The sequence below is a fragment of the Orcinus orca genome, chromosome 6 (assembly GCF_937001465.1).
Source record: "Orcinus orca chromosome 6, mOrcOrc1.1, whole genome shotgun sequence".
Lineage (NCBI taxonomy): Eukaryota > Metazoa > Chordata > Mammalia > Artiodactyla > Delphinidae > Orcinus > Orcinus orca.
Window position 1 is genome coordinate 4,626,431 of NC_064564.1, and position 19,841 is coordinate 4,646,271.

Consider the following 19,841-nt stretch of genomic DNA (forward strand, 5'->3'; position numbering starts at 1 on the left):
GAAGCCTGACCCTCACCCATCCCCTAATCCTAACCCGTACGCTGACACTCACCCGCGCCCTCACACGTACGCTCCCCCTAAAGCATTGTCGTACCCTCAGCTGGACCCTAAACCGTCCCCGTCCCCTAACCCTAACCCTAGCCCGAACCCTAACCCTAACCCTTCCCCGAAGCCTGACCCTCACCCGTCCCCTAATCCTAACCCGTACGCTGACACTCACCCGCGCCCTCACACGTACGCTCCCCCTAAAGCGTTGTCGTACCCTCACCTGGACCCTAAACCGTCCCCGTCCCCTAACCCTAACCCTAACCCTAGCCCGAACCCTAACCCTAACCCTTCCCCGAAGCCTGACCCTCACCCGTCCCCTAATCCTAACCCGTACGCTGACACTCACCCACGCCCTCACACGTACGCTCCCCCTAAAGCGTTGTCGTACCCTCACCTGGACCCTAAACCGTCCCCGTCCCCTAACCCTAACCCTAGCCCAAACCCTAACCCTAACCCTTCCCCGAAGCCTGACCCTCAGCCGTCCCCTAATCCTAACCCGTACGCTGACACTCACCCGCACCCTCACACGTACGCTCCCCCTAAAGCGTTGTCGTACCCTCACCTGGACCCTAAACCGTCCCCGTCCCCTAACCCTAACCCTAGCCCGAACCCTAACCCTAACCCTTCCCCGAAGCCTGACACTCACCCGTCCCCTAATCCTAACCCGTACGCTGACACTCACCCGCGCCCTCACACGTAGGCTCCCCCTAAAGCGTTGTCGTACCCTCACCTGGACCCTAAACCGTCCCCGTCCCCTAACCCTAACCCTAGCCCGAACCCTAACCCTAACCCTTCCCCGAAGCCTGGCCCTCACCCATCCCCTAATCCTAACCCGTACGCTGACACTCACCCGCGCCCTCACACGTACGCTCCCCCTAAAGCGTTGTCGTACCCTCACCTGGACCCTAAACCGTCCCCGTCCCCTAAGCCTAACCCTAACCCGAACCCTAACCCTAACCCTTCCCCGAAGCCTGACCCTCACCCGTCCCCTAATCCTAACCCGTACGCTGACACTCACCCGCGCCCTCACACGTACGCTCCCCCTAAAGCGTTGTCGTACCCTCACCTGGACCCTAAGCCGTCCCCGTCCCCGTCCCCTAACCCTAGCCCGAACCCTAACCCTAACACTTCCCCGAATCCTGACCCTCACCCATCCCCTAATCCTAAACCGTACGCTGACACTCACCCGCGCCCTCACACGTACGCTCCCCCTAAAGCGTTGTCGTACCCTCACCTGGACCCTAAACCGTCCCCGTCCCCTAACCCTAACCCTAGCCCAAACCCTAACCCTTCCCCGAAGCCTGACCCTCACCCGTCCCCTAATCCTAACCCGTACGCTGACACTCACCCGCGCCCTAACACGTACGCTCCCCCTAAAGCGTTGTCGTACCCTCACCTGGACCCTAAACCGTCCCCGTCCCCTAACCCTAACCCTAGACCGAACCCTAACCCTAACCCTTCCCCGAAGCCTGACCCTCACCCGTCCCCTAATCCTAACTCGTATGCTGACACTCACCCACGCCCTCACACGTACTCTCCCCCTAAAGCGTTGTCGTACCCTCACCTGGACCCTAAACCGTCCCCGTCCCCTAACCCTAACCCTAGCCCGAACCCTAACCCTAACACTTCCCCGAAGCCTGACCCTCACCCGTCCCCTAATCCTAACCCGTACGCAGACACTCACCCGCGCCCTCACACGTACGCTCCCCCTAAAGCGTTGTCGTACCCTCACCTGGACCCTAAACCGTCCCCGTCCCCTAACCCTAACCCTAGCCCGAACCCTAACCCTAACACTTCCCCGAAGCCTGACCCTCAGCCGTCCCCTAATCCTAACCCGTACGCTGACACTCACCCGCGCCCTCACACGTACGCTCCCCCTAAAGCGTTGTCGTACCCTCACCTGGACCCTAAACCGTCCCCGTCCCCTAACCCTAACCCTAGCCCGAACCCTAACCCTAACCCTTCCCCGAAGCCTGACCCTCAGCCGTCCCCTAATCCTAACCCGAACGCTGACACTCACCCGAACCCTCACACGTACGCTCCCCCTAATGCGTTGTCGTACCCTCACCTGGACCCTAAACCGTCCCCGTCCCCTAACCCTAACCCTAGCCCGAACCCTAACCCTAACCCTTCCCCGAAGCCTGACCCTCAGCCGTCCCCTAATCCTAACCCGTACGCTGACACTCACCCGCGCCCTCACACGTACGCTCCCCCTAAAGCGTTGTCGTACCCTCACCTGGACCCTAAACCGTCCCCGTCCCCTAACCCTAACCCTAGCCCGAACCCTAACCCTAACCCTTCCCCGAAGCCTGACCCTCACCCGTCCCCTAATCCTAACCCGTACGCTGACACTCACCCGCGCCCTCACACGTACGCTCCCCCTAAAGCGCTGTCGTACCCTCACCTGGACCCTAAACCGTCCCCGTCCCCTAACCCTAACCCTAACCCTAGCCCGAACCCTAACCCTAACCCTTCCCCGAAGAATGACCCTCACCCGTCCCCTAATCCTAACCCGTACGCTGACACTCACCCACGCCCTCACACGTACGCTCCCCCTAAAGCGTTGTCGTACCCTCACCTGGACCGTAAACCGTCCCCGTCCCCTAACCCTAACCCTAGCCCGAACCCTAACCCTAACCCTAACCCTTCCCCGAAGGCTGACCCTCACCCGTCCCCTAATCCTAACCCGTACGCTGACACTCACCCGCGCCCTCACACGTACGCTCCCCCTAAAGCGTTGTCGTACCCTCACCTGGACCCTAAACCGTCCCCGTCCCCTAACCCTAACCCTAGCCCGAACCCTAACCCTAACCCTTCCCCGAAGCCTGACCCTCAGCCGTCCCCTAATCCTAACCCGTACGCTGACACTCACCCGCGCCCTCACACGTACGCTCCCCCTAATGCGTTGTCGTACCCTCACCTGGACCCTAAACCGTCCCCGTCCCCTAAACCTAACCCTAGCCCGAACCCTAACCCTAACCCTTCCCCGAAGCCTGACCCTCAGCCGTCCCCTAATCCTAACCCGTACGCTGACACTCACCCGCGCCCTCACACGTACGCTCCCCCTAAAGCGTTGTCGTACCCTCACCTGGACCCTAAACCGTCCCCGTCCCCTAACCCTAACCCTAGCCCGAACCCTAACCCTAACCCTTCCCCGAAGCCTGACCCTCACCCGTCCCCTAATCCTAACCCGTACGCTGACACTCACCCGCGCCCTCACACGTACGCTCCCCCTAAAGCGTTGTCGTACCCTCACCTGGACCCTAAACCGTCCCCGTCCCCTAACCCTAACCCTAGCCCGAACCCTAACCCTAACCCTTCCCCGAAGCCTGACCCTCACCCGTCCCCTAATCCTAACCCGTACGCTGACACTCACCCGCGCCCTCACACGTACGCTCCCCCTAAAGCGTTGTCGTACCCTCACCTGGACCCTAAACCGTCCCCGTCCCCTAACCCTAACCCTAACCCTAGCCCGAACCCTAACCCTAACCCTTCCCCGAAGAATGACCCTCACCCGTCCCCTAATCCTAACCCGTACGCTGACACTCACCCACGCCCTCACACGTACGCTCCCCCTAAAGCGTTGTCGTACCCTCACCTGGACCGTAAACCGTCCCCGTCCCCTAACCCTAACCCTAGCCCGAACCCTAACCCTAACCCTTCCCCGAAGCCTGACCCTCACCCGTCCCCTAATCCTAACCCGTACGCTGACACTCACCCGCGCCCTCACACGTACGCTCCCCCTAAAGCGTTGTCGTACCCTCACCTGGACCCTAAACCGTCCCCGTCCCCTAACCCTAACCCTAGCCCGAACCCTAACCCTAACCCTTCCCCGAAGCCTGACCCTCACCCGTCCCCTAATCCTAACCCGTACGCTGACACTCACCCGCGCCCTCAAACGTACGCTCCCCCTAAAGCGTTGTCGTACCCTCACCTGGACCCTAAACCGTCCCCGTCCCCTAACCCTAACCCTAGCCCGAACCCTAACCCTAACCCTTCCCCGAAGCCTGACCCTCACCCGTCCCCTAATCCTAACCCGTACGCTGACACTCACCCGCACCCTCACACGTACGCTCCCCCTAAAGCGTTGTCGTACCCTCACCTGGACCCTAAACCGTCCCCGTCCCCTAACCCTAACCCTAGCCCGAACCCTAACCCTAACCCTTCCCCGAAGCCTGACCCTCACCCGTCCCCTAATCCTAACCCGTACGCTGACACTCACCCGCGCCCTCACACGTAGGCTCCCCCTAAAGCGTTGTCGTACCCTCACCTGGACCCTAAACCGTCCCCGTCCCCTAACCCTAACCCTAGCCCGAACCCTAACCTTAACCCTTCCCCGAAGCCTGGCCCTCACCCGTCCCCTAATCCTAACCCGTACGCTGACACTCACCCGCGCCCTCACACGTACGCTCCCCCTAAAGCGTTGTCGTACCCTCACCTGGACCCTAAACCGTCCCCGTCCCCTAACCCTAACCCTAGCCCGAACCCTAACCCTAAGCCTTCCCAGAAGCCTGACCCTCACCCGTCCCCTAATCCTAACCCGTACGCTGACACTCACCCGCGCCCTCACACGTACGCTCCCCCTAAAGCGTTGTCGTACCCTCACCTGGACCCTAAACCGTCCCCGTCCCCTAACCCTAACCCTAACCCTAGCCCGAACCCTAACCCTAACCCTTCCCCGAAGAATGACCCTCACCCGTCCCCTAATCCTAACCCGTACGCTGACACTCACCCGCGCCGTCACACGTACGCTCCCCCTAAAGCGTTGTCGTACCCTCACCTGGACCCTAAACCGTCCCCGTCCCCTAACCCTAACCCTAACCCTAGCCCGAACCCTAACCCTTCCCCGAAGAATGACCCTCACCCGTCCCCTAATCCTAACCCGTACGCTGACACTCACCCGCGCCCTCACACGTACGCTCCCCCTAAAGCGTTGTCGTACCCTCACCTGGACCCTAAACCGTCCCCGTCCCCTAACCCTAACCCTAGCCCGAACCCTAACCCTAACCCTTCCCCGAAGCCTGACCCTCACCCGTCCCCTAATCCTAACCCGTACGCTGACACTCACCCGCGCCCTCACACGTACGCTCCCCCTAAAGCGTTGTCGTACCCTCACCTGGACCCTAAACCGTCCCCGTCCCCTAACCCTAACCCTAGCCCGAACCCTAACCCTAACCCTTCCCCGAAGCCTGACCCTCACCCGTCCCCTAATCCTAACCCGTACGCTGACACTCACCCGCGCCCTCACACGTACGCTCCCCCTAAAGCGTTGTCGTACCCTCACCTGGACCCTAAACCGTCCCCGTCCCCTAACCCTAACCCTAGCCCGAACCCTAACCCTAAACCTTCCCCGAAGCCTGACCCTCACCCGTCCCCTAATCCTAACCCGTACGCTGACACTCACCCGCGCCCTAACACGTACGCTCCCCCTAAAGCGTTGTCGTACCCTCACCTGGACCCTAAACCGTCCCCGTCCCCTAACCCTAACCCTAGACCGAACCCTAACCCTAACCCTTCCCCGAAGCCTGACCCTCACCCGTCCCCTAATCCTAACTCGTATGCTGACACTCACCCTCGCCCTCACACGTACTCTCCCCCTAAAGCGTTGTCGTACCCTCACCTGGACCCTAAACCGTCCCCGTCCCCTAACCCTAACCCTAGCCCGAACCCTAACCCTAAGCCTTCCCCGAAGCCTGACCCTCACCCGTCCCCTAATCCTAACCCGTACGCTGACACTCACCCGCGCCCTCACACGTACGCTCCCCCTAAAGCGTTGCCGTACCCTCACCTGGACCCTAAACCGTCCCCGTCCCCTAACCCTAACCCTAGCCCGAACCCTAACCCTAACCCTTCCCCGAAGCCTGACCCTCACCCGTCCCCTAATCCTAACCCGTACTCTGACACTCACCCGCGCCCTCACACGTACGCTCCCCCTAAAGCGTTGTCGTACCCTCACCTGGACCCTAAACCGTCCCCGTCCCCTAACCCTAACCCTAGCCCGAACCCTAACCCTAACCCTTCCCCGAAGCCTGACCCTCACCCGTCCCCTAATCCTAACCCGTACGCTGACACTCACCCGCGCCCTCACACGTACGCTCCCCCTAAAGCGTTTTCGTACCCCCACCTGGACCCTAAACCGTCCCCGGGCCCTAACCCTAACCATAGCCCGAACCCTAACCCTAAACCTTCCCCGAAGCCTGACCCTCACCCGTCCCCTAATCCTAACCCGTACGCTGACACTCACCCGCGCCCTCACACGTAGGCTCCCCTAAAGCGTTGTCGTACCCTCACCTGGACCCTAAACCGTCCCCGTCCCCTAACCCTAACCCTAGCCCGAACCCTAACCCTAACCCTTCCCCGAAGCCTGACCCTCACCCGTCCCCTAATCCTAACCCGTACGCTGACACTCACCCGCGCCCTCACACGTACGCTCCCCCTAAAGCGTTGTCGTACCCTCACCTGGACCCTAAACCGTCCCCGTCCCCTAACCCTAACCCTAGCCCGAACCCTAACCCTAACCCTTCCCCGAAGCCTGACCCTCACCCGTCCCCTAATCCTAACCCGTACGCTGACACTCACCCGCGCCCTCACACGTACGCTCCCCCTAAAGCGTTGTCGTACCCTCACCTGGACCCTAAACCGTCCCCGTCCCCTAACCCTAACCCTAGCCCGAACCCTAACCCTAACCCTTCCCCGAAGCCTGACCCTCACCCGTCCCCTAATCCTAACCCGTACGCTGACACTCACCCGCGCCCTCACACGTACGCTCCCCCTAAAGCGTTGTCGTACCCTCACCTGGACCCTAAACCGTCCCCGTCCCCTAACCCTAACCCTAGCCCGAACCCTAACCCTAACCCTTCCCCGAAGCCTGACCCTCACCCGTCCCCTAATCCTAACCCGTACGCTGACACTCACCCGCGCCCTCACACGTACGCTCCCCCTAAAGCGTTGTCGTACCCTCACCTGGACCCTAAACCGTCCCCATCCCCTAACCCTAACCCTAGCCCGAACCCTAACCCTAACCCTTCCCCGAAGCCTGACCCTCACCCGTCCCCTAATCCTAACCCGTACGCTGACACTCACCCGCGCCCTCACACGTACGCTCCCCCTAAAGCGTTGTCGTACCCTCACCTGGACCCTAAACCGTCCCCGTCCCCTAACCCTAACCCTAGCCCGAACCCTAACCCTAACACTTCCCCGAAGCCTGACCCTCACCCGTCCCCTAATCCTAACCCGTACGCTGACACTCACCCGCGCCCTCACACGTACGCTCCCCCTAAAGCGTTGTCGTACCCTCACCTGGACCCTAAACCGTCCCCGTCCCCTAACCCTAACCCTAGCCCGAACCCTAACCCTAACCCTTCCCCGAAGCCTGACCCTCACCCATCCCCTAATCCTAACCCGTACGCTGACACTCACCCGCGCCCTCACACGTACGCTCCCCCTAAAGCATTGTCGTACCCTCAGCTGGACCCTAAACCGTCCCCGTCCCCTAACCCTAACCCTAGCCCGAACCCTAACCCTAACCCTTCCCCGAAGCCTGACCCTCACCCGTCCCCTAATCCTAACCCGTACGCTGACACTCACCCGCGCCCTCACACGTACGCTCCCCCTAAAGCGTTGTCGTACCCTCACCTGGACCCTAAACCGTCCCCGTCCCCTAACCCTAACCCTAACCCTAGCCCGAACCCTAACCCTAACCCTTCCCCGAAGCCTGACCCTCACCCGTCCCCTAATCCTAACCCGTACGCTGACACTCACCCACGCCCTCACACGTACGCTCCCCCTAAAGCGTTGTCGTACCCTCACCTGGACCCTAAACCGTCCCCGTCCCCTAACCCTAACCCTAGCCCGAACCCTAACCCTAACCCTTCCCCGAAGCCTGACCCTCACCCGTCCCCTAATCCTAACCCGTACGCTGACACTCACCCGCGCCCTCACACGTACGCTCCCCCTAAAGCGTTGTCGTACCCTCACCTGGACCCTAAACCGTCCCCGTCCCCTAACCCTAACCCTAGCCCGAACCCTAACCCTAACCCTTCCCCGAAGCCTGACCCTCACCCGTCCCCTAATCCTAACCCGTACGCTGACACTCACCCGCGCCCTCACACGTACGCTCCCCCTAAAGCGTTGTCGTACCCTCACCTGGACCCTAAACCGTCCCCGTCCCCTAACCCTAACCCTAGCCCGAACCCTAACCCTAACCCTACCCCGAAGCCTGACCCTCACCCGTCCCCTAATCCTAACCCGTACGCTGACACTCACCCGCGCCCTCACACGTACGCTCCCCCTAAAGCGTTGTCGTACCCTCACCTGGACCCTAAACCGTCCCCGTCCCCTAACCCTAACCCTAGCCCGAACCCTAACCCTAAACCTTCCCCGAAGCCTGACCCTCACACGTCCCCTAATCCTAACCCGTACGCTGACACTCACCCGTGCCCTCACACGTACGCTCCCCCTAAAGCGTTGTCGTACCCTCACCTGGACCCTAAACCGTCCCCGTCCCCTAACCCTAACCCTAGCCCGAACCCTAAACCTAACCCTTCCCCGAAGCCTGACCCTCACCCGTTCCCTAATCCTAACTCGTACGCTGACACTCACCCGCGCCCTCACACGTACGCTCCCCCTAAAGCGTTGTCGTACCCTCACCTGGACCCTAAACCGTCCCCGTCCCCTAACCCTAACCCTAGCCCGAACCCTAACCCTAACCCTTCACCGAAGCCTGACCCTCACCCGTCCCCTAATCCTAACCCGTACGCTGACACTCACCCGCGCCCTCACACGTACGCTCCCCCTAAAGCGTTGTCGTACCCTCACCTGGACCCTAAACCGTCCCCGTCCCCTAACCCTAACCCTAGCCCGAACCCTAACCCTAACCCTTCCCCGAAGCCTGACCCTCACCCTTCCCCTAATCCTAACCCGTACGCTGACATTCATCCGCGCCCTCACACGTACGCTCCCCCTAAAGCGTTGTCGTACCCTCACCCTGACCGTAAACCGTCCCCGTCCCCTAACCCTAACCCTAGCCCAAACCCTAACCCTAACCCTTCCCCGAAGCCTGACCCTCACCCGTCCCCTAATCCTAACCCGTACGCTGACACTCACCCGCGCCCTCACACGTACGCTCCCCCTAAAGCGTTGTCGTACCCTCACCTGGACCCTAAACCGTCCCCGTCCACTAACCCTAACCCTACCCCGAACCGTAATCCTAACCCTTCCCCGAAGCCGGACCCTCACCCGTCCCCTAATCCTAACCCGTACGCTGACACTCACCCGCGCCCTCACACGTACGCTCCCCCTAAAGCGTTGTCGTACCCTCACCTGGACCCTAAACCGTCCCCGTCCCCTAAGCCTAACCCTAGCCCGAACCCTAACCCTAACCCTTCCCCGAAGCCTGACCCTCACCCGTCCCCTAATCCTAACCCGTACGCTGACACTCACCCGCGCCCTCACACGTACGCTCCCCCTAAAGCGTTGTCGTACCCTCACCTGGACCCTAAACCGTCCCCGTCCCCTAACCCTAACCCTAGCCCGAACCCTAACGCTTCCCCGAAGCCTGACCCTCACCCGTCCCCTAATCCTAACCCGTACGCTGACACTCACCCGCGCCCTAACACGTACGCTCCCCCTAAAGCGTTGTCGTACCCTCACCTGGACCCTAAACCGTCCCTGTCCCCTAACCCTAACCCTAGACCGAACCCTAACCCTAACACTTCCCCGAAGCCTGACCCTCACCCGTCCCCTAATCCTAACTCGTATGCTGACACTCACCCACGCCCTCACACGTACTCTCCCCCTAAAGCGTTGTCGTACCCTCACCTGGACCCTAAACCGTCCCCGTCCCCTAACCCTAACCCTAGCCCGAACCCTAACCCTAACACTTCCCCGAAGCCTGACCCTCACCCGTCCCCTAATCCTAACCCGTACGCTGACACTCACCCGCGCCCTCACACGTACGCTCCCCCTAAAGCGTTGTCGTACCCTCACCTGGACCCTAAACCGTCCCCGTCCCCTAACCCTAACCCTAGCCCGAACCCTAACCCTAACCCTTCCCCGAAGCCTGACCCTCACCCGTCCCCTAATCCTAACCCGTACGCTGACACTCACCCGCGCCCTCACACGTAGGTTCCCCCTAAAGCGTTGTCGTACCCTCACCTGGACCCTAAACCGTCCCCGTCCCCTAACCCTAAACCTAGCCCGAACCCTAACCCTAACCCTTCCCCGAAGCCTGACCCTCACCCGTCCCCTAATCCTAACCCGTACGCTGACACTCACCCGCGCCCTCACACGTACGCTCCCCCTAAAGCGTTGTCGTACCCTCACCTGGACCCTAAACCGTCCCCGTCCCCTAACCCTAACCCTAGCCCGAACCCTAACCCTAACCCTTCCCCGAAGCCTGACCCTCACCCGTCCCCTAATCCTAACCCGTACGCTGACACTCACCCGCGCCCTCACACGTACGCTCCCCCTAAAGCATTGTCGTACCCTCACCTGGACCCTAAACCGTCCCCGTCCCCTAACCCTAACCCTAGCCCGAACCCTAACCCTAACCCTTCCCCGAAGCCTGACCCTCACCCGTCCCCTAATCCTAACCCGTACGCTGACACTCACCCGCGCCCTCACACGTACGCTCCCCCTAAAGCGTTGTCGTACCCTCACCTGGACCCTAAACCGTCCCCGTCCCCTAACCCTAACCCTAGCCCGAACCCTAACCCTAGCCCTTCCCCGAAGCCTGACCCTCACCCGTCCCCTAATCCTAACCCGTACGCTGACACTCACCCGCGCCCTCACACGTACGCTCCCCCTAAAGCATCGTACCCTCACCTGGACCCTAAACCGTCCCCGTCCCCTAACCCTAACCCTAGCCCGAACCCTAACCCTAACCCTTCCCCGAAGCCTGACCCTCACCCGTCCCCTAATCCTAACCCGTACGCTGACACTCACCCGCGCCCTCACACGTACGCTCCCCCTAAAGCGTTGTCGTACCCTCACCTGGACCCTAAACCGTCCCCGTCCCCTAACCCTAACCCTAGCCCGAACCCTAACCCTAACACTTCCCCGAAGCCTGACCCTCACACGTCCCCTAATCCTAACCCGTACGCTGACACTCACCCACACCCTCACACGTACGCTCCCCTTAAAGCGTTGTCGTACCCTCACCTGGACCCTAAACCGTCCCCGTCCCCTAACCCTAACCCTACCCCGAACCCTAACCCTAACCCTTCCCTGAAGCCTGACCCTCACCCGTCCCATAATCCTAACCCGTACGCTGACACTCATCCACGCCCTCACACGTACGCTCCCCCTAAAGCGTTGTCGTACCCTCACCTGGACCCTAAACCGTCCCCGTCCCCTAACCCTAACCCTAGCCCGAACCCTAACCCTAACCCTTCCCCGAAGCCTGACCCTCACCCGTCCCCTAATCCTAACCCGTACGCTGACACTCACCCGCGCCCTCACACGTACGCTCCCCCTAAAGCGTTGTCGTACCCTCACCTGGACCCTAAACCGTCCGCGGCCCCTAACCATAACCCTAGCCCGAACCCTAACCCTAACCCTTCCCCGAAGCCTGACCCTCACCCGTCCCCTAATCCTAACCCGTACGCTGACACTCACCCGCGCCCTCACACGTACGCTCCCCCTAAAGCGTTGTCGTACCCTCACCTGGACCCTAAACCGTCCCCGTCCCCTAACCCTAACCCTAGCCCGAACCCTAACCCTAACCCTTCCCCGAAGCCTGACCCTCACCCGTCCCCTAATCCTAAACCGTACGCTGACTCTCACCCGCGCCCTCACACGTACGCTCCCCCTAAAGCGTTGTCGTACCCTCACCTGGACCCTAAACCGTCCCCGTACCCTAAACCTAACCCTAGCCCGAACCCTAACCCTAACCCCTCCCCGAAGCCTGACCCTCACCCGTCCCCTAATCCTTACCCGTACGCTGACACTCACCCGCGCCCTCACACGTACGCTCCCCCTAAAGCGTTGTCGTACCCTCACCTGGACCCTAAACCGTCCCCGTCCCCTAACCCTAACCCTAGCCCGAACCCTAACCCTAACCCTTCCCCGAAGCCTGACACTCACCCGTCCCCTAATCCTAACCCGTACGCTGACACTCACCCGAGCCCTCACACGTACGCTCCCCCTAAAGCGTTGTCGTACCCTCACCTGGACCCTAAACCGTCCCCGTCCCCTAACCCTAACCCTAGCCCGAACCCTAACCCTAACCCTTCCCCGAAGCCTGACCCTCACCCGTCCCCTAATCCTAACCCGTACGCTGACACTCACCCGCGCCCTCACACGTACGCTCCCCCTAAAGCGTTGTCGTACCCTCACCTGGACCCTAAGCCGTCCCCGTCCCCTAACCCTAACCCTAGCCCGAACCCTAACCCTAACCCTTCCCTGAAGCCTGACCCTCACCCGTCCCCTAATCCTAACCCGTACGCTGACACTCACCCACGCCCTCACACGTACGCTCGCCCTAAAGCGTTGTCGTACCCTCACCTGGACCCTAAACCGTCCCCGTCCCCTAACCCTAACCCTAGCCCGAACCCTAACCCTAACCCTTCCCCGAAGCCTGACCCTCACCCGTCCCCTAATCCTAACCCGTACGCTGACACTCACCCGCGCCCTCACACGTAGGCTCCCCCTAAAGCGTTGTCGTACCCTCACCTGGACCCTAAACCGTCCCCGTCCCCTAACCCTAACCCTAGCCCGAACCCTAACCCTAACACTTCCCCGAAGCCTGACCCTCACCCGTCCCCTAATCCTAACCCGTACGCTGACACTCACCCGCGCCCTCACACGTACGCTCCCCCTAAAGCGTTGTCGTACCCTCACCTGGACCCTAAACCGTCCCCGTCCCCTAACCCTAACCCTAGCCCGAACCCTAACCCTAACCCTTCCCCGAAGCCTGACCCTCACCCGTCCCCTAATCCTAACCCGTACGCTGACACTCACCCGCGCCCTCACACGTAGGCTCCCCCTAAAGCGTTGTCGTACCCTCACCTGGACCCTAAACTGTCCCCGTCCCCTAACCCTAACCCTAGCCCGAACCCTAACCCTAACCCTTCCCCGAAGCCTGACCCTCACCCGTCCCCTAATCCTAACCTGTACGCTGACACTCACCCGCGCCCTCACACGTACGCTCCCCCTAAAGCGTTGTCGTACCCTCACCTGGACCCTAAACCGTCCCCGTCCCCTAACCCTAACCCTAGCCCGAACCCTAACCCTAACCCTTCCCCGAAGCCTGACCCTCACCCGTCCCCTAATCCTAACCCGTACGCTGACACTCAACCGAGCCCTCACACGTACGCTCCCCCTAAAGCGTTGTCGTACCCTCACCTGGACCCTAAACCGTCCCCGTCCCCTAACCCTAACCCTAGCCCGAACCCTAACCCTAACCCTTCCCCGAAGCCTGACCCTCACCCGTCCCCTAATCCTAACCCGTACGCTGACACTCACCCGCGCCCTCACACGTACGCTCCCCCTAAAGCGTTGTCGTACCCTCACCTGGACCCTAAACCGTCCGCGGCCCCTAACCATAACCCTAGCCCGAACCCTAACCCTAACCCTTCCCCGAAGCCTGACCCTCACCCGTCCCCTAATCCTAACCCGTACGCTGACACTCACCCGCGCCCTCACACGTACGCTCCCCCTAAAGCGTTGTCGTACCCTCAACTGGACCCTAAACCGTCCCCGTCCCCTAACCCTAACCCTAGCCCGAACCCTAACCCTAACCCTTCCCCGAAGCCTGACCCTCACCCGTCCCCTAATCCTAAACCGTACGCTGACTCTCACCCGCGCCCTCACACGTACGCTCCCCCTAAAGCGTTGTCGTACCCTCACCTGGACCCTAAACCGTCCCCGTACCCTAAACCTAACCCTAGCCCGAACCCTAACCCTAACCCCTCCCCGAAGCCTGACCCTCACCCGTCCCCTAATCCTTACCCGTACGCTGACACTCACCCGCGCCCTCACACGTACGCTCCCCCTAAAGCGTTGTCGTACCCTCACCTGGACCCTAAACCGTCCCCGTCCCCTAACCCTAACCCTAGCCCGAACCCTAACCCTAACCCTTCCCCGAAGCCTGACACTCACCCGTCCCCTAATCCTAACCCGTACGCTGACACTCACCCGAGCCCTCACACGTACGCTCCCCCTAAAGCGTTGTCGTACCCTCACCTGGACCCTAAACCGTCCCCGTCCCCTAACCCTAACCCTAGCCCGAACCCTAACCCTAACCCTTCCCCGAAGCCTGACCCTCACCCGTCCCCTAATCCTAACCCGTACGCTGACACTCACCCGCGCCCTCACACGTACGCTCCCCCTAAAGCGTTGTCGTACCCTCACCTGGACCCTAAGCCGTCCCCGTCCCCTAACCCTAACCCTAGCCCGAACCCTAACCCTAACCCTTCCCTGAAGCCTGACCCTCACCCGTCCCCTAATCCTAACCCGTACGCTGACACTCACCCACGCCCTCACACGTACGCTCGCCCTAAAGCGTTGTCGTACCCTCACCTGGACCCTAAACCGTCCCCGTCCCCTAACCCTAACCCTAGCCCGAACCCTAACCCTAACCCTTCCCCGAAGCCTGACCCTCACCCGTCCCCTAATCCTAACCCGTACGCTGACACTCACCCGCGCCCTCACACGTAGGCTCCCCCTAAAGCGTTGTCGTACCCTCACCTGGACCCTAAACCGTCCCCGTCCCCTAACCCTAACCCTAGCCCGAACCCTAACCCTAACACTTCCCCGAAGCCTGACCCTCACCCGTCCCCTAATCCTAACCCGTACGCTGACACTCACCCGCGCCCTCACACGTACGCTCCCCCTAAAGCGTTGTCGTACCCTCACCTGGACCCTAAACCGTCCCCGTCCCCTAACCCTAACCCTAGCCCGAACCCTAACCCTAACCCTTCCCCGAAGCCTGACCCTCACCCGTCCCCTAATCCTAACCCGTACGCTGACACTCACCCGCGCCCTCACACGTAGGCTCCCCCTAAAGCGTTGTCGTACCCTCACCTGGACCCTAAACTGTCCCCGTCCCCTAACCCTAACCCTAGCCCGAACCCTAACCCTAACCCTTCCCCGAAGCCTGACCCTCACCCGTCCCCTAATCCTAACCTGTACGCTGACACTCACCCGCGCCCTCACACGTACGCTCCCCCTAAAGCGTTGTCGTACCCTCACCTGGACCCTAAACCGTCCCCGTCCCCTAACCCTAACCCTAGCCCGAACCCTAACCCTAACCCTTCCCCGAAGCCTGACCCTCACCCGTCCCCTAATCCTAACCCGTACGCTGACACTCACCCGCGCCCTCACACGTAGGCTCCCCCTAAAGCGTTGTCGTACCCTCACCTGGACCCTAAACCGTCCCCGTCCCCTAACCCTAACCCTAGCCCGAACCCTAACCCTAACACTTCCCCGAAGCCTGACGCTCACCCGTCCCCTAATCCTAACCCGTACGCTGACACTCACCCGCGCCCTCACACGTACGCTCCCCCTAAAGCGTTGTCGTACCCTCACCTGGACCCTAAACCGTCCCTGTCCCCTAACCCTAACCCTAGCCCGAACCCTAACCCTAACCCTTCTCCGAAGCCTGACCCTCACCCGTCCCCTAATCCTAACCCGTACGCTGACACTCACCCGTGCCCTCACACGTACGCTCCCCCTAAAGCGTTGTCGTACCCTCACCTGGACCCTAAACCGTCCCCGTCCCCTAACCCTAACCCTAGCCCGAAACCCTAACCCTAACCCTTCCCCGAAGCCTGACCCTCAGCCGTCCCCTAATCCTAACACGTACGCTGACACTCACCCGCGCCCTCACACGTACGCTCCCCCTAAAGCGTTGTCGTACCCTCACCTGGACCCTAAACCGTCCCCGTCCCCTAACCCTAACCCTAGCCCGAACCCTAACCCTAACCCTTCCCCGAAGCCTGACCCTCACCCGTCCCCTAATCCTAACCCATACGCTGACACTCACCCGCGCCCTCACACGTACGCTCCCCCTAAAGCGTTGTCGTACCCTCACCTGGACCCTAAACCGTCCCCGTCCCCTAACCCTAACCCTAGCCCGAACCCTAACCCTAACCCTTCCCTGAAGCCTGACCCTCACCCGTCCCCTAATCCTAACCCGTACGCTGACACTCACCCGCGCCCTCACACGTACGCTCCCCCTAAAGCGTTGTCGTACCCTCACCTGGACCCTAAACCGTCCCCGTACCCTAAACCTAACCCTAGCCCGAACCCTAACCCTAACCCCTCCCCGAAGCCTGACCCTCACCCGTCCCCTAATCCTTACCCGTACGCTGACACTCACCCGCGCCCTCACACGTACGCTCCCCCTAAAGCGTTGTCGTACCCTCACCTGGACCCTAAACCGTCCCCGTCCCCTAACCCTAACCCTAGCCCGAACCCTAACCCTAACGCTTCCCCGAAGCCTGACACTCACCCGTCCCCTAATCCTAACCCGTACGCTGACACTCACCCGAGCCCTCACACGTACGCTCCCCCTAAAGCGTTGTCGTACCCTCACCTGGACCCTAAACCGTCCCCGTCCCCTAACCCTAACCCTAGCCCGAACCCTAACCCTAACCCTTCCCCGAAGCCTGACCCTCACCCGTCCCCTAATCCTAACCCGTACGCTGACACTCACCCGCGCCCTCACACGTAGGCTCCCCCTAAAGCGTTGTCGTACCCTCACCTGGACCCTAAACCGTCCCCGTCCCCTAACCCTAACCCTAGCCCGAACCCTAACCCTAACACTTCCCCGAAGCCTGACCCTCACCCGTCCCCTAATCCTAACCCGTACGCTGACACTCACCCGCGCCCTCACACGTACGCTCCCCCTAAAGCGTTGTCGTACCCTCACCTGGACCCTAAACCGTCCCCGTCCCCTAACCCTAACCCTAGCCCGAACCCTAACCCTAACACTTCCCCGAAGCCTGACCCTCACCCGTCCCCTAATCCTAACCCGTACGCTGACACTCACCCGCGCCCTCACACGTACGCTCCCCCTAAAGCGTTGTCGTACCCTCACCTGGACCCTAAACCGTCCCCGTCCCCTAACCCTAACCCTAGCCCGAACCCTAACCCTAACCCTTCCCCGAAGCCTGACCCTCACCCGTCCCCTAATCCTAACCCGTACGCTGACACTCACCCGCGCCCTCACACGTACGCTCCCCCTAAAGCGTTGTCGTACCCTCACCTGGACCCTAAACCGTCCCCGTCCCCTAAGCCTAACCCTAGCCCGAACCCTAACCCTAAGGCTTCCCCGAAGCCTGACCCTCACCCGTCCCCTAATCCTAACCCGTACGCTGACACTCACCCGCGCCCTCACACGTACGCTCCCCCTAAAGCGTTGTCGTACCCTCACCTGGACCCTAAACCGTCCCCGTCCCCTAACCCTAACCCTAGCCCGAACCCTAACCCTAACCCTTCCCCGAAGCCTGACCCTCACCCGTCCCCTAATCCTAACCCGTACGCTGACACTCACCCGCGCCCTCACACGTACGCTCCCCCTAACGCGTTGTCGTACCCTCACCTGGACCCTAAACCGCCCCCATCCCCTAACCCTAACCCTAGCCCGAACCCTAACCCTAACCCTTCCCCGAAGCCTGACCCTCACCCGTCCCCTAATCCTAACTCGTACGCTGACACTCACCCACGCCCTCACACGTACTCTCCCCCTAAAGCGTTGTCGTACCCTCACCTGGACCCTAAACCGTCACAGTCCCCTAACCCTAAACCTAGCCCGAACCCTAACCCTAACACTTCCCCGAAGCCTGACCCTCACCCGTCCCCTAATCCAAACCCGTACGCTGACACTCACCCGCGCCCTCACACGTACGCTCCCCCTAAAGCGTTGTCGTACCCTCACCTGGACCCTAAACCGTCCCCGTCCCCTAACCCTAACCCTAGCCCGAACCCTAACCCTAAACCTTCCCTGAAGCCTGACCCTCACCCGTCCCCTAATCCTAACCCGTACGCTGACACTCACCCGCGCCCTCACACGTACGCTCCCCCTAAAGCGTTGTCGTACCCTCACCTGGACCCTAAACCGTCCCCGTCCCCTAACCCTAACCCTAGCCCGAACCCTAACCCTAACCCTTCCCCGAAGCCTGACCCTCACCCGTCCCCTAATCCTAACCCGTACGCTGACACTCACCCGCGCCCTCACACGTACGCTCCCCCTAAAGCGTCGTCGTACCCTCACCTGGACCCTAAACCGTCCCCGTCCCCTAACCCTAACCCTAGCCCGAACCCTAACCCTAACCCTTCCCCGAAGCCTGACCCTCACCCGTCCCCTAATCCTAACCCGTACGCTGACACTCACCCGCGCCCTCACACGTACGCTCCCCCTAAAGCGTTGTCGTACCCTCACCTGGACCCTAAACCGTCCCCGTCCCCTAACCCTAACCCTGCCCGAGCCCTAACCCTAACCCTTCCCCGAAGCCTGACCCTCAGCCGTCCCCTAATCCTAACCCGTACGCTGACACTCACCAGCGCCCTCACACGTACGCTCCCCCTAAAGCGTTGTCGTACCCTCACCTGGACCCTAAACCGTCCCCGTCCCCTAACCCTAACCCTAGCCCGAACCCTAACCCTAACCCTTCCCCGAAGCCTGACCCTCAGCCGTCCCCTAATCCTAACCCGTGCGCTGACACTCACCCGCGCCCTCACACGTACGCTCCCCCTAAAGCGTTGTCGTACCCTCACCTGGACCCTAAACCGTCCCCGTCCCCTAACCCTAACCCTAGCCCAAACCCTAACCCTAACCCTTCCCCGAAGCCTGACCCTCACCCGTCCCCTAATCCTAACCCGTACGCTGACACTCACCCGCGCCCTTACACGTACGCTCCCCCTAAAGCGTTGTCGTACCCTCACCTGGACCCTAAGCCGTCCCCGTCCCCTAACCCTAACCATAGCCCGAACCCTAACCCTAACCCTTCCCCGAAGCCTGACCCTCACCCGTCCCCTAATCCTAACCCGTACGCTGACACTCACCCACGCCCTCACACGTACGCTCCCCCTAAAGCGTTGTCGTACCCTCTACCTGGACCCTAAACCGTCCCCGTCCCCTAACCGTAACCCTAGCCCGAACCCTAACCCTAACCCTTCCCCGAAGCCTGACCCAAACCGGTCCCCTAATCCTAACCCGTACGCTGACACTCACCCGCGCCCTCACACGTACGCTCCCCCTAAAGCGTTGTCGTACCCTCACCTGGACCCTAAACCGTCCCCGTCCCCGAAGCCTAACCCTAGCCCGAACCCTAACCCTAACCCTTCCCCGAAGCCTGACACTCACCCGTCCCCTAATCCTAAACCGTACGCTGACACTCACCCGCGCCTTCACACGTACGCTCCCCCTAAAGCGTTGTCGTACCCTCACCTGGACCCTAAACCGTCCCCGTCCCCTAAGCCTAACTCTAGCCCGAACCCTAACCCTAACCCTTCCCCGAAGCCTGACCCTCACCCGTCCCCTAATCCTAACCCGTACGCTGACACTCACCCGCGCCCTCACACGTACGCTCCCCCTAAAGCGTTGTCGTACCCTCACCTGGACCCTAAACCGTCCCCGTCCCCTAAGCCTAACCCTAGCCCGAACCCTAACCCTAACCCTTCCCCGAAGCCTGACCCTCACCCGTCCCCTAATCTTAACCTGTACGCTGACACTCACCCGCGCCCTCACACGTACGCTCCCCCTAAAGCGTTGTCGTACCCTCACCTGGACCCTAAACCGTCCCCATCCCCTAAGCCTAACCCTAGCCCGAACCCTAACCCTAACCCTT

General features: G+C 61.3%; 1 long non-coding RNA gene across 3 annotated transcripts in view; it reads right to left on the reverse strand.

Annotated features, from left to right (window-relative positions):
• LOC125964724 (uncharacterized) overlaps window positions 1-19,841 on the reverse strand; it is a 167,975-nt gene that overhangs the window by 72,342 nt on the left and 75,792 nt on the right. Inside the window, exon 1 of one of the 3 annotated variants that reach the window (XR_007477962.1) lies at window positions 17,991-18,019. The exons of the other annotated variants lie outside the window; for them this stretch is intronic. This is a non-coding gene — a long non-coding RNA (uncharacterized LOC125964724). Of the gene's footprint in view, window positions 1-17,990; window positions 18,020-19,841 lie in introns of those variants that run through there. 3 annotated transcript variants of the gene reach the window in all.